Here is a 12,117-nt window from a genome sequence, read left to right on the forward strand (position 1 = left end):
TACAGAACTTCTAAAGAGACATACTAGAATTCTTTTTTTAAAAAAATGCTACTTTTTTTACCGAAAAATTATTTGCACTGATAATTCATCTAATATGGCAATTGAAGAGGTATTGAACTTCTAAAAAAATAAACTTTTAAACTAATAAATTAATTTCTAGATCTACCTAAATGGTGAACTTTTTTCAACTTTCACAATATGGTGACTTTTTGTAATAACTTTCCTCTACTTGAATGAAAAAGAAATTTCTAGGGCAGAAATTCAAAAAAATATGGAAACAAGATGTGTTTGTGAAACACTGAAGCCCCCTAATGGCAACATAGCGAGGATCTTTTCTTATATGCAAACTCACTGGAAATATAATTCTGAAATATGAAAGTAGACCAAGTGCAAAAATCTCCAAAGTCAAGATCAAAAGGTCAAGGTAATTGGTATTCAATGAAAGGTCTTCCCACAAAAAATACATAATTTTATGTCATGTATAGAAGTCCGAGTCCTAACCGTTTAGAAGATATGACCAAGGTAAAAAATGTTAGAAAGTAGGTCAAACTCCAAGGTCAAGGTCACAGGTCTTGCTTTCAAATGAAAGGTCTTGTCACAAGGATTTAATATGTAAAGTATAAAAGCCCTAACCCTTTAAAAGTTTTGGTCAAGGTTTGCCTTTTAGGTCAGACTCCAAGGTCAAGGTCAAAGGGTCAAAATTCTATCCAAAAAAGGGTCTTCTCACAAGGATTACATCTGTGAAGTATGAAAGGCCTATCCCTTTTTTCATAATTACTGAAATCTCTAAGTTCAAGGTCAAAAGGTCAAGGTTGTTGGTATCCAATGAAAGATCTTTATACAAAAAATAAAGTATTGAAGTATAAGTTTTCTGGGGCCCGTTTTACAAAAGGTCTTACGACTTAAGACCAAATTTAATTCTTCATATAACTTTTTAATTAACATTATATCAAAAATTATTTTGAACATTTTAAAAAGAAAGTGGTAAGAAATATTTACACAACCAATTTCAAAGTGAATTATTAATTTTGCAAAATTTTATAATAATCTGAAGTTTTTGGTCTTAGTCGTAAGTTCTTTTGTAAAACGGGCCCCTGGTATCTACTGTTCAAAAGATATGGCCAAAAGTAAAAATTTGGGATTTTTGTGTAAAAGTGGGTCAAACTTCAAGGTCAAGGTCAAAAGATCAAATTTGGTGGTACCCAGAGAAAGGTCTTATTACAAGGAAAGCACATGTGGAATAAGTCACAGCTCCAATAAATCAAAAGTAACGGGTAAGGTTAAAGTTTTTGCGGACAAACAGACAGAGAGACAGACAGATGGACGGACATGTCAAAAACTATATACCCCCGAAACTTCGTTTACGGGGGCATAAAAATGTGATAATATGGCGCTTTTTCAACAATTTCCATAGGGCCCAATAGTAAAATTTAAAAACTTTTAAGATGGCCCCCTAAAAACTGGGATGGTAAACATTCGATTTTCTAATCTTAAAACAATAAATATATCAGTAAAAATTAATTATCAAAAAAATTATCAAAATCCCTAGGGCAGAAATATTAGACTTGGCCTCGTTAAAGAGGAAAATTCTGGAATAACTTTGATTCAGCCATGTTTTGACGAAATCTTTTGATCCTTGCTTTACATGTACTTTCACTTTTTTATACCAATTTTGAAAAGTAAAGCGGAACCTGGCGTAGACTTGTTAACGTATGCCTACTTTTTAAATACTCAAGGATCTTACAGGGTCTTACAGGGTGACATAAGCTATTGCTTGCAGTAGAAAATCCAGTTTTTCTTCTTCTTTCTGTGTACTTCTTGTCCGCTAATGATCTTGTAGACTACACATCCGATTACAGTGAAACCTTTTAAGGGTCAGTTATGCATGTTATGTACATTTGCGGAACGTAAGTAATTTTTCGCGCACATTCCTGCATGAGCGCGCACGTGCAACACGAGAAATAACCAGTATAATTGATATATTTAGAGGTAATTTAAAAAAAAAAATTATGAATGATTTGAATTTCATAATGTAAGTACATAATGTAGTATAGACAATGTGGTCAAAATAGGTCAAAATAGCAAGATCGCAGGTACATGTACATGCACGCGCGGACCGTTCTGTTTGGCTGAAATTAAAGTCTCAATATATTTCTTGTTGTTTGTCATAATCCTTTGAAATTTTGATTATAGTCATAGTATTACATTTTGAAGATCTTTAGCATGGCATATGAGAATTATCATGAAAACACGCACAAGTACATGTATGTGTGCTGTAATCTGATTGGCTGAAACTTTAAATGCCTATAACGTTCTTGGCTCTCAACAAAAACGGATAAAATTAAGAGGTAAAAAGGATTCCCACATTTTGCTACCATAAAAATTGAATGCAGGGAGACGCATGCACGTGCGCGTGCACAATGCGTTAAATGACCAATGTACTTTAAGTAAGGGTGACATTTACATTTTTTTATTCCTTCATGACAACATGCCTGATCATCTTGCACGTGTTAGCGCGTGCAATACGTTAAATGACATATAGTTGATATCATGGTAGTTTTTATAATTCTTTTATGAAATCCTTCGATACTGAACATATATAAAATAGTCTTAGCGATATAGGAAACAATAAAGTTTAAGGAACGTCTGTTACGGTCCCCGTTACAATTAAAACTAGTTTTTAATGGAATTGATTTACGTCAAACAAAGCAAAAAACTAAACGAGGCCCTTGTACAACAATTAATTATTCATTAATACCGTATAATTTTTTTTTATTTTTTGTTTAATTTTTTTCTTTATTATCACAAATTAGAAATCATCTTTTTTAAAAAAAAAATAATTGTCAGAAGATTAAGATCACATTACTACTTCATCATTATGTGTGGTATTAGTGTTATGGGGGTATAATCAATAGCTTTCTGTACTGGTTTATTAGACTCAGAATCCTTATACAATTACGACAATGCAATTATCACTAATTTCTCCTCCACCAGAGAAGAAATTTTGGACGTAAAACTTCAATCTTATACCCTAACATACCAACTGTTCGACTACTTTACCTAACAGACAATTTCAGTCTTGGAAGGTGTTGAGTACCTTGTTAGATCCAAAGTCTCTTAGATAAATAAAATAAATACATTTAACAAGTTTGTCATACAGTTTAGTTATTACATGGGCCTAATGGTCCACAGTCAGTTCAAAACATCCAAATATGATAGAGATCTTGCAGACTTTGTAGTGTCCTTTATTTAGAGTTCCATGGAATATATCGAGTTGAATAAAAGTAACCATGGTTTACTTTAATAACATCGTTGACATATCAAAATTATAGGCCCCAGCAAGCTTAAGAGATATTAATTGAATGATTGTGTGTTGTTAAATGTCCAATTTGAAAATGTTTCGCTTATATAGAGGCATCCTCATAAACCGATAAAAGGTTCCAAATTTAGATATTTGCTCTCGGAACTCGGACATTTAACAGGAAGGATCTTGATCATACCAACATCTAATGTAACGGGGGGGGGGGGGGGGGGGGGGGGGGGGGGGGGGGGGGGGGGGCTCAGGGTTTTTTTAGGATTCACCCAAAATACCCACAACTTTCACTTCGAAGTGCCAAGCTTCATACGTAAAATGACCTCTATATCAATTATAAGGATAATAACAAAATAGTTTGCCTGGTATGCTATAGATACATGTATGCAGAATATGATTGATTTAGCCAAATTGTTCTTGTTGACAGGTTTGCACAACTATATCTAAAATAAGCACATTGGGTTTATATGTTTAAATTATTTCTATGGTTGTCTCGCTAAATTTGAAATTATTTTGTCTATCAATGATTAAATTTTCCATTCCTTCCTATACATCAAAAGCCAATTACTACATACATACTGGTTTATATTAGACTGTAACATCATTTTTCATTAAAAAAAAAAAAGAACTATAATGTGTTCAGCTCTTGGTATAAAAAGCAGTATTTGATAAAATATACATAAAAAATCTGGGAATTTAAGGTAGGACCAAATAGATAGGTCAAATTTTTCCTCAAATTCAATTTTTCTGAAACTTTGATATTTTGTTCTTGGATACAAAATCTCTCTTTATATATGATATGAAAGAAATTCAACCGCACATTTTTTGCCCACATAGTCTGAAATATGGCCTATCAGACCCCTGTAAGAAGATTGTGAAATCAGACATTCAACTTGAGAATGAGCCTTATTTTAGAATTTTCTATTGATCTATTGCAAATTTGTGTAATACTTTTAATAAAAATAACCTTTTTGTTACTTTAAATCAGTAAGTCACATTGATACTGAAAAATTTGAGTAAAATGTTAAATAAAATAGAACATACACTGTGTCAGAAACTGAAAATTTACATGTAAATATTCGACAGTTTAAGTTTTCTTAAGAGAAGATGTATAATTCAATTTTTACAAAAAATCAACAGAATGATTCAAATGGGTCCTAGAATAAAATGTGTAAAAATAAAGAAAATTGAACCGGTGGTTTAAGATATTTTGGCAATTAAAAAAATTCAATGGCAAAAAAACTAAAAGATTCAGTTGATGACGTCACAATATTTGACCTTTGACCTCTTGATATGACCTTTGCCTTTGTTGTACATAAAGAATGAAGACTCCTTATATATGTGTCCAAATATCACCCCTCTACTATTTATGGAACAAAAGTTGCACTGCATTTTATAACAGACTGTTACATACTTGTTAATTGCACTTAGATACATGTAGCATACACACATTCCAAAATGCAAGCTCCCAAGTGACCAATATATAGGATTCTCTGATTTTTTTACAAAATATAACGCAAATATGCCAAAACTTATTATTTTTCTTTCAGGGATCATTCATTGTTGTCAATAGAGTAATATTATTCTTTTTTCCTCCAGTACTTTTTAAGAAATGGATTAAAATAGAATCCACGGGTGTTTTGTCCTACCTTAAATGAAAGATAAAAATATTGTTCTCGAAAGTTCTTTTCAATATATTTTCTCATGTATATTTCAACTAGGAAAAATAAGATAAAAAAGCAATTTGCTCATCAATTATTAAAATAAACATTATTATGCATTTCCCTTTTTTAATATTTATTAACAGCTTGTTATATATGCTCAGAAAGAGGGCCTTTGTGCAAAGTGTTGTGTTTCTATATGTTGTCTTTGTTCAGAATGAGATTCTTTATCATGATGCTTCTTGCCAGCCATTTTCGCCTTTATTGGATCGTCACTGTGTCTTCTTTCTAACTATTATGAAAAAAAAAAACTAGAAAGATATACTGAATACGACAATGCTGTCATCGCAAATTCCTCCTATATACAGGAAGAAATTGTAGACGTAAATCTGGAATCGTGTGCACAGAAATGTCTTACGTATCTTTGTGCGTGTTCGACCATTTTACATAACAAAAGGAATCGATCCTGTAAGTTGTTGAAAATCATGTTAGATCCCCAGTCTGTTGGGTCTGGTCCCACTGAAGAAGGCCTGGAATATTACACCACTCCGGAAGGTAAAAATGAGATTTTTAATTTATACGTGTAATATAAAAATTTTAGGCATCTTAATCGAATGACTGATTTACCCAGTAAAGTAAGTAAGACGTGTTATTAATTTCATTGTACAAGGTCTGATAGTCTTTCATGTTTCGGCCATATCTGTCAACAAAGTAATTAACTGATACGAAATACATGTATATTGTTTGAAAAACTTAGCGTTTAAGCAAAATCTTATATGGGTGTTCAGATTTGAAAAAAAACATAGTAATTCCTTTAGCATAATGGCAGATGATGTTGGGTACGTATTTCACTACAAGTCAAACTGAAGAGAACAAATCACAAGATAATTTAAACTGTTTATAATTTTTGGATTGTTCATTGCTAGAATTTCTAGTTATCACACTGCATGTAACACTTGGTGACACTATTCAAAATGAGATATTTTAGATATTTGAAGTGAGGGACATGACTGTACATTTTGAGAGATCTTTGATCATGAATTGTTTAATAAGATATTCATGCAAATTGTGGTCATTTCGAACATGTCTTAATTTGTTTACATCTTCCTTAATTGTTGGCATCCTTTCTATTTTCTGTAGGTATTTTTATTCTCTTTATAGGATTTCCTTTTTAAAAAAAGTCAGCACCCCCTGAAACCCGATTTCTTTCTAATTAATACGTTGTATATTTGGGGAATGTGTCGACGAAGGTATTTCTAAGACAAACTCTTATAAAATATAAAAGCGCCAGGCTCTTTAGGAATTAAGTGTGCTTACAGGTCAGGTTTAATTGTCATACATACAAATTACCTTTATCTACCTAAAAGACAAATTAGCCATGTTTTGAGAGGTAACAATTTTCAACTAGGAACACGATGAAATAAAGAGGATATTATCCCTTATTTCTCCAGATGTATATTTGATTTGAAAAATATAATGTATATACATAAAATAATATAATTTTGATTTACTGTACAGATTCTGACAGTGGATGGTTAAAATATAGAACTCACTTCTACTTTCTTGGACAAAAATGGATCCCGTGGATTGAGGCGAAGGTAAAACTTCATTGAACATCTGTTTGAACTTAAAAACAGAAAGCTGGGAAATCAATATAAAATTTAACAAGGTTCTAAACTTTCAAAATTATCTAAAAAGGAAGAAGAAAAAGAGAAAAGAATAACAATTTAATGGACTCCGACCCTCAGCCAGGAAGGACAACTCTTTAATTTATAATTTAATTCAAAAAGTCTTTAAATGAAGCTTGAAAATTAAATCTTTTCATGCAACAATTTTCATTATACGCCTCTCAATGTGCTTCAAGGTTCTTTGAACTTCTCAGAAAGGTCTAATTAAAAGTAGAAATTTTTATCCCGTAAAAGCATTTTTAGATACCAATGTTTATTAAGAGCATGTCTACGAGAAAAGCATGCAAAAGGTTATGGGAGCAAGGTTCTCTGATCAACTTCATATTTTGTGTGTAAATTTCTTCTATAATATGAAATAGTTTGCCACAAAATTTTTTTCAGTGTGGTCTCACTTAAGGGGGTAAATCGACATTGTTACTAAAAATAGAATTCTTAGTCCTTACACAGGTTGAAAACAGGAATTTTATAGGATTTTATATTAAAAAATTCAGCATTTTATTTAATAATGATATAAAATAACCATATATGGTTGAAAGTAACAAGATACACTTGTTTCGGAAAATTTTTCATAATCACAAACTGTGCCCCCATTTAAGTGCAAAAAGGTCACAAATCTGGCATATTTCCAGATTTTTGAAAACTGGTGAAAATACTCACTTTTCAAAAACCTACAACTCAGAAAGTGACGCTTAGAATCAACTCAATCATATACCAATTATTAGACAACATTTCTTTCTACATTATATAAAAAATCTGTCTTTGGACTCTCAAATTTTTGCCTGTACTTTTTACTTAAAGTTGGACATTTTTTTTCTTCAATTTTCAAATTACCTCATCCTTGAACTTAAGCAAGGAGTTTTTTGCTTAGTTAAATATTTTCAAAAATTTTAATTTTGCTGTAGAAAAATACCAATATGTTGTACATTTTTGTTCTTAATCAATTTAATTATATCTTAGGGGTTAAATGGGGTTAATAAGGGGGGGGGTGTTACCTGAATTGTATTATTTTACAGTGCTTTGAAAAGGGTGATATTCACATACTGCTTAGCACCTGTTTGTCAGTCAATAGACCAAGTGTGTTCTCTCTAATCTTAGAAAAAAAATAATAAATATGCTCCATAGATAATAAACATAGTACACTGGTACCTACAAATAAGTAGATGGCCCCTTTTAGTTTGGAGTTCACAAGGCCAAAGGTCAAGGGTTTCAATTCTCTAGATATACCAGAATGTAGATTTTAATCATTCAAAATCTTGAGGACCCATTACTTCAGAGACATCAAATTTAGTATACTGGTTTCTAAAAAAGTAGAGGACCCCTCCAGATTTTGAGGTCACATGTCAAAGGTCAAGGGTCAAACTGAACAAAAAGGAATATCAGAGCCATTTTCTTGACAGAACTATTGTCATGGCAACAAACTCAAAATGAATGAACACCAAGTTTTTAAAATCAACAAATTATTACATTTCTAATTTTTAATTTCATTGCAGATTAAAATTTGAATATCACTCAATAACTAAGTACTTTCAACAACAACAAAAATTACAATGCTTGACTGCTTCCTGATATTTTACATTCACTTCAAAAGTTAAAATGACCGTGAAATTTTGTATGTTTGAAAAAATTCTACTTGCTTAAGTATACATCATGATTCTACATTAAGATGATATAAAAGAAAAAATCACAGCTTCCCAAGTCATATTATGAATTATTTGCTATACCTGTATACAGGAAATTACTGTATACAGGGAAATTTTCGCCCCCGTTTTATTTTCGCCCCTTTTGCCCTACTCTCATTTGAGCGAATTTAAAACGGGGCGAATTCAAAGAATACAGTATAATTTCTTAAACAAAACTATGACTGGGCGAATTTAAAACGGGGCAAAATTGTTTGCAAGTGTGAAAGTGCGAAAATAAGACGGGGCAAAAATAACCCTGTATACAGTAGTCTTTATAATAGTGTTATATTTGGTAAAACAAAAGCACTGTTGACCTTGATCTTTGACCTTATCTAACAAAACAAACACTGAAAATTTACTCAGAATTTTTGTTAATTCCTGCAAGTGAAACCCGATACATATTAAATATTAAAATGTTAACAATGTTGAAGTACATGTACCAATAAAATCGTGCAAGTTAACATATATGAAATACCCTGAAATATTGGTCACTACGCAAGCTTCTTCAATTATAAACTTTTTTTCTTCATGTTCGGTACACCATTTGGGTTGATCTTGAGGTCTCAAGCTTTCGAAATCTATAAGATGTATCCAAACTATTCTGTTCAGTATGACCCCATTTTCTTCCTATGTAGCATCCAATAAGTTCTGGAGAAAATTTAACAAGCACTGAAATTTCCACTCCTGGTTTAAAGAACTGGACTGTCTCCAAATACACAAAAGTAGTACTCAAAGCATGTACCTGTGAAAAAGGACAGTTTTCAGATTAAATTGAAATAAACCATGCTTGACATATTCTAAGATTTTTTAAATAAATGTCATGTTTACGATAATGCTACATTTATATTTTCCAATTTAAGAAAATGTCATCAAATGACTTGGGTAAGATTATTCACAAATTCTTCTGGCTATCTTTAAAAAAAAACCAAGAGCCTCTTATCTTCTTGAAGTAAAGTAACAGAATAGGGAAAAATGCATGTGGCAAATCGACAGACAGACAAGGCAATCCCTATACATATAGTAATAACATATCTTTACCATTTTCTCAGCAGTGGCAAGTAATTGGTCATGCTCATGCTGCAACTGCATTGTCCCTCCTCTTCTTATTTCTGGATTCTGTTCACAAAACTACATTGGAAACCCTGCATAGTAATTCTTTATAGCTCCACAGCTGAAAATCCAATTGTAAAGCCCAGCCCTATCCAAGGAAATGAATATGAATAATCTGAAATTGCACGAGAAATATAAGATTGAAATGAAATATTCTTTACAAAGAACAATTTCCCAGTCTTATATTTATAATACCAGTTGTTTTAAACACAAACCTGTCAAGGAACACATGGTGCCCTTTGAATTTGAAAAGTCTGCAGTCTGCACAAGTATTTGACAACTCTTTTCTCAAATAAATGTGATCTCCCATAAAGAAAATTCTACTATTCCATGAAGCCAAAAATCATAACTGTAGCTATCTTCATAACATCTCATAAATATCTGAAAAAAATATTGTGTTTAATGAGATTCTTTATAAACATGTATCCCGCATATGAGGCAATATTATGGTGATTTAATTGACAGTGAAGACCCACCTATCCAATTCTTAATGTACCCTATTAGTAAACAGTCTCTGAAAACCCTGGACCTATTCATTTTTTCCTTCTCTTTTCATCGCTCCACAAAGTCTACTTAGATCTTTATGCTATTTATAATTCAGCAGATGTGAATATGTTGCATACATGTATGTATTTTGCAATATTGTTGAATTTATACAGATATTTTTATTGCTACATGTACATGTACCAACCTTAAATTTCTCTTGACATGTTTGCTAGGTATATATTCAGGTCCAGTATAATCACTAGATTTAGCTACGTAGGTAGTATAAAAATAAATAACTTTGGTAGCTAAATAAAGCTACTTCAGGTAGCTAAATAAAGCTAAGTAGGTAAATCACGCTACGTAGCTAAATCTGGTGATTGTACCAGACCTGATATTGTCTTGTAAAAAATCTTCTCTCGTATATAATCAAGTCCCAATCAACATTGTTTATTTATTTATTTTTTACATATCAATAAGCCTTTTTTATAATGTACATAGTATTATAAACCAAGATCCAACTACATGTACCTGTTTCACTTTCAAATTCAAACGTTGTTGATTCGGTATCATCATCACTACATCCGTCTCGCTACCAAATGAATGTTCGCTGTCAGAATCATATTCATCAAAATCAGAGCCAGAATCTGAAGCTTCGATGACAATTCATGCACCTGAATCTTTTTCTGAGGACGTACAAAACGTTGCAGGAAGCCATGATGTTTACACGTGGTTACGGAACCGTACATCGATCCCGATGGATTTCATAATATTTTATGTATTTTTTACTTAGGCCACTAGCATATATGTAAGAAATCAAATTCACAGGAAAGGCAATTTTCTTAAAACCAAACATAATGTATGCCTAAAACGATAAAACGACAAACATCTCTTCATAAACATAATCATTATCTACCTTCTCTACAGAAGAGTGCAACAGGGGAGATAATTCTTAAAAAATCGAAAATAACTGTAAAATACGTTTTTTTTTTTTTTTACATAAAAAGCAGGGGAAAATTAATTTATAGTTTGTATTAAATTGATTTAATAATTTTTATTGTTTATATCTGTAAATATATTGCACAAAATTCATTTAAATTACTGTAAAAGTTAAACTTATAAAATCACCATTTTTTCTATCATTTAAATTTGAGATGATTTTATTACGAGTCCAAAGGTGGATTTTATATATTGTTGAGATAATATCTTAGAGATTTTTAAATGAACAAAATTTTGAAAAAAGAAGCGTCACTTTCTAAGAAATATATCCCTGAATGTTGACAAAAAAATGAATCATTATCATTTCTTGGCACCATGCCAATATTTGTGCTCTTGGGGCAGCCTTTGATACAGGGGGATTACAAAAAATTTGATTCCAACTTAATCTTATGTCTCAGTTCTGTGAGAAAACATTGCCCTTTTCTTCATATATTGTTTTTTCTTTTTTACTTTTAAATATAGAAATGGTCGTTTTTTCACCAATTTTTTTGCATTTTCCCTTGAATATTGACCAAAATGAATTGTTGGCTGTTACTAAAAATAGAAACAACCGATGCAAAAATAAACAACATATTTCTGACTCTCAATGGGTGTCCTTTAAGTTAATAATAAAAATTAGTTTGTTCTTGAGACTGCCTACCAGAGCATTTTTCTATATATCTGCATGGTTTTCTCGTAGACACGCTCTTAACATGATATGAAATTAGAAGTGATTTATGGAGCTTTGCAAAGAACCTTGAAGCATATTGAGAGGCGTATAATGAAAATTGTTGCATGAAAAGATTTAATATTCAAGCTTCATTTAAAGACTTTTTGAATTAAATTATAAATTAAAGAGTTGTCCTTCCTGGCTGAGGGTCGGAGTCCCTTAAGATTGATTGATTGACGTCCCTTTCGAGATTTTTGTCCCCCGCTTGAAAAGTGAGGGATATTAATTTGGGTTTCTCCGTCCGTTCGTCTAGCCGTCCGTCCGTCCGTCTTTCTGTCTGTCTATAACGCTTTCGTTTCCACACGATATCTCGAGAACCCTTTGAGCTTTTGCAATGAAATTTAGCATAGCAACTCCCTATGGACTAAAGAAGAAACCTTTTGATTTTGATGTCAAAAGGTCAAAGTTCAAGGTCGTAAACTTATACATTCTGTCTGTGTGTAACACTCATTTCCGGGCGATATTTCAAGAAGAT

The 12,117-nt window shown here is 31.8% G+C and overlaps 1 long non-coding RNA gene across 1 annotated transcript; it reads right to left on the reverse strand.

Moving 5' to 3' along the window:
* Nucleotides 1-8,925: 8,925 nt before the first annotated feature.
* LOC134261162 (uncharacterized) lies at nucleotides 8,926-10,806 on the reverse strand. Its single transcript, XR_009990756.1, has 4 exons — nucleotides 10,466-10,806; nucleotides 9,667-9,832; nucleotides 9,380-9,566; nucleotides 8,926-9,083 (listed from the first exon to the last, which is right to left on the reverse strand). It is a non-coding gene; the product is annotated as an uncharacterized LOC134261162 (long non-coding RNA).
* Nucleotides 10,807-12,117: the final 1,311 nt, after the last annotated feature.

The sequence above is a fragment of the Saccostrea cucullata genome, unplaced genomic scaffold (genome assembly GCF_032062105.1).
Source record: "Saccostrea cucullata isolate Sc308-1 unplaced genomic scaffold, CSIRO_AGI_Scuc_v1 ctg12419, whole genome shotgun sequence".
Classification (NCBI taxonomy): domain Eukaryota; kingdom Metazoa; phylum Mollusca; class Bivalvia; order Ostreida; family Ostreidae; genus Saccostrea; species Saccostrea cuccullata.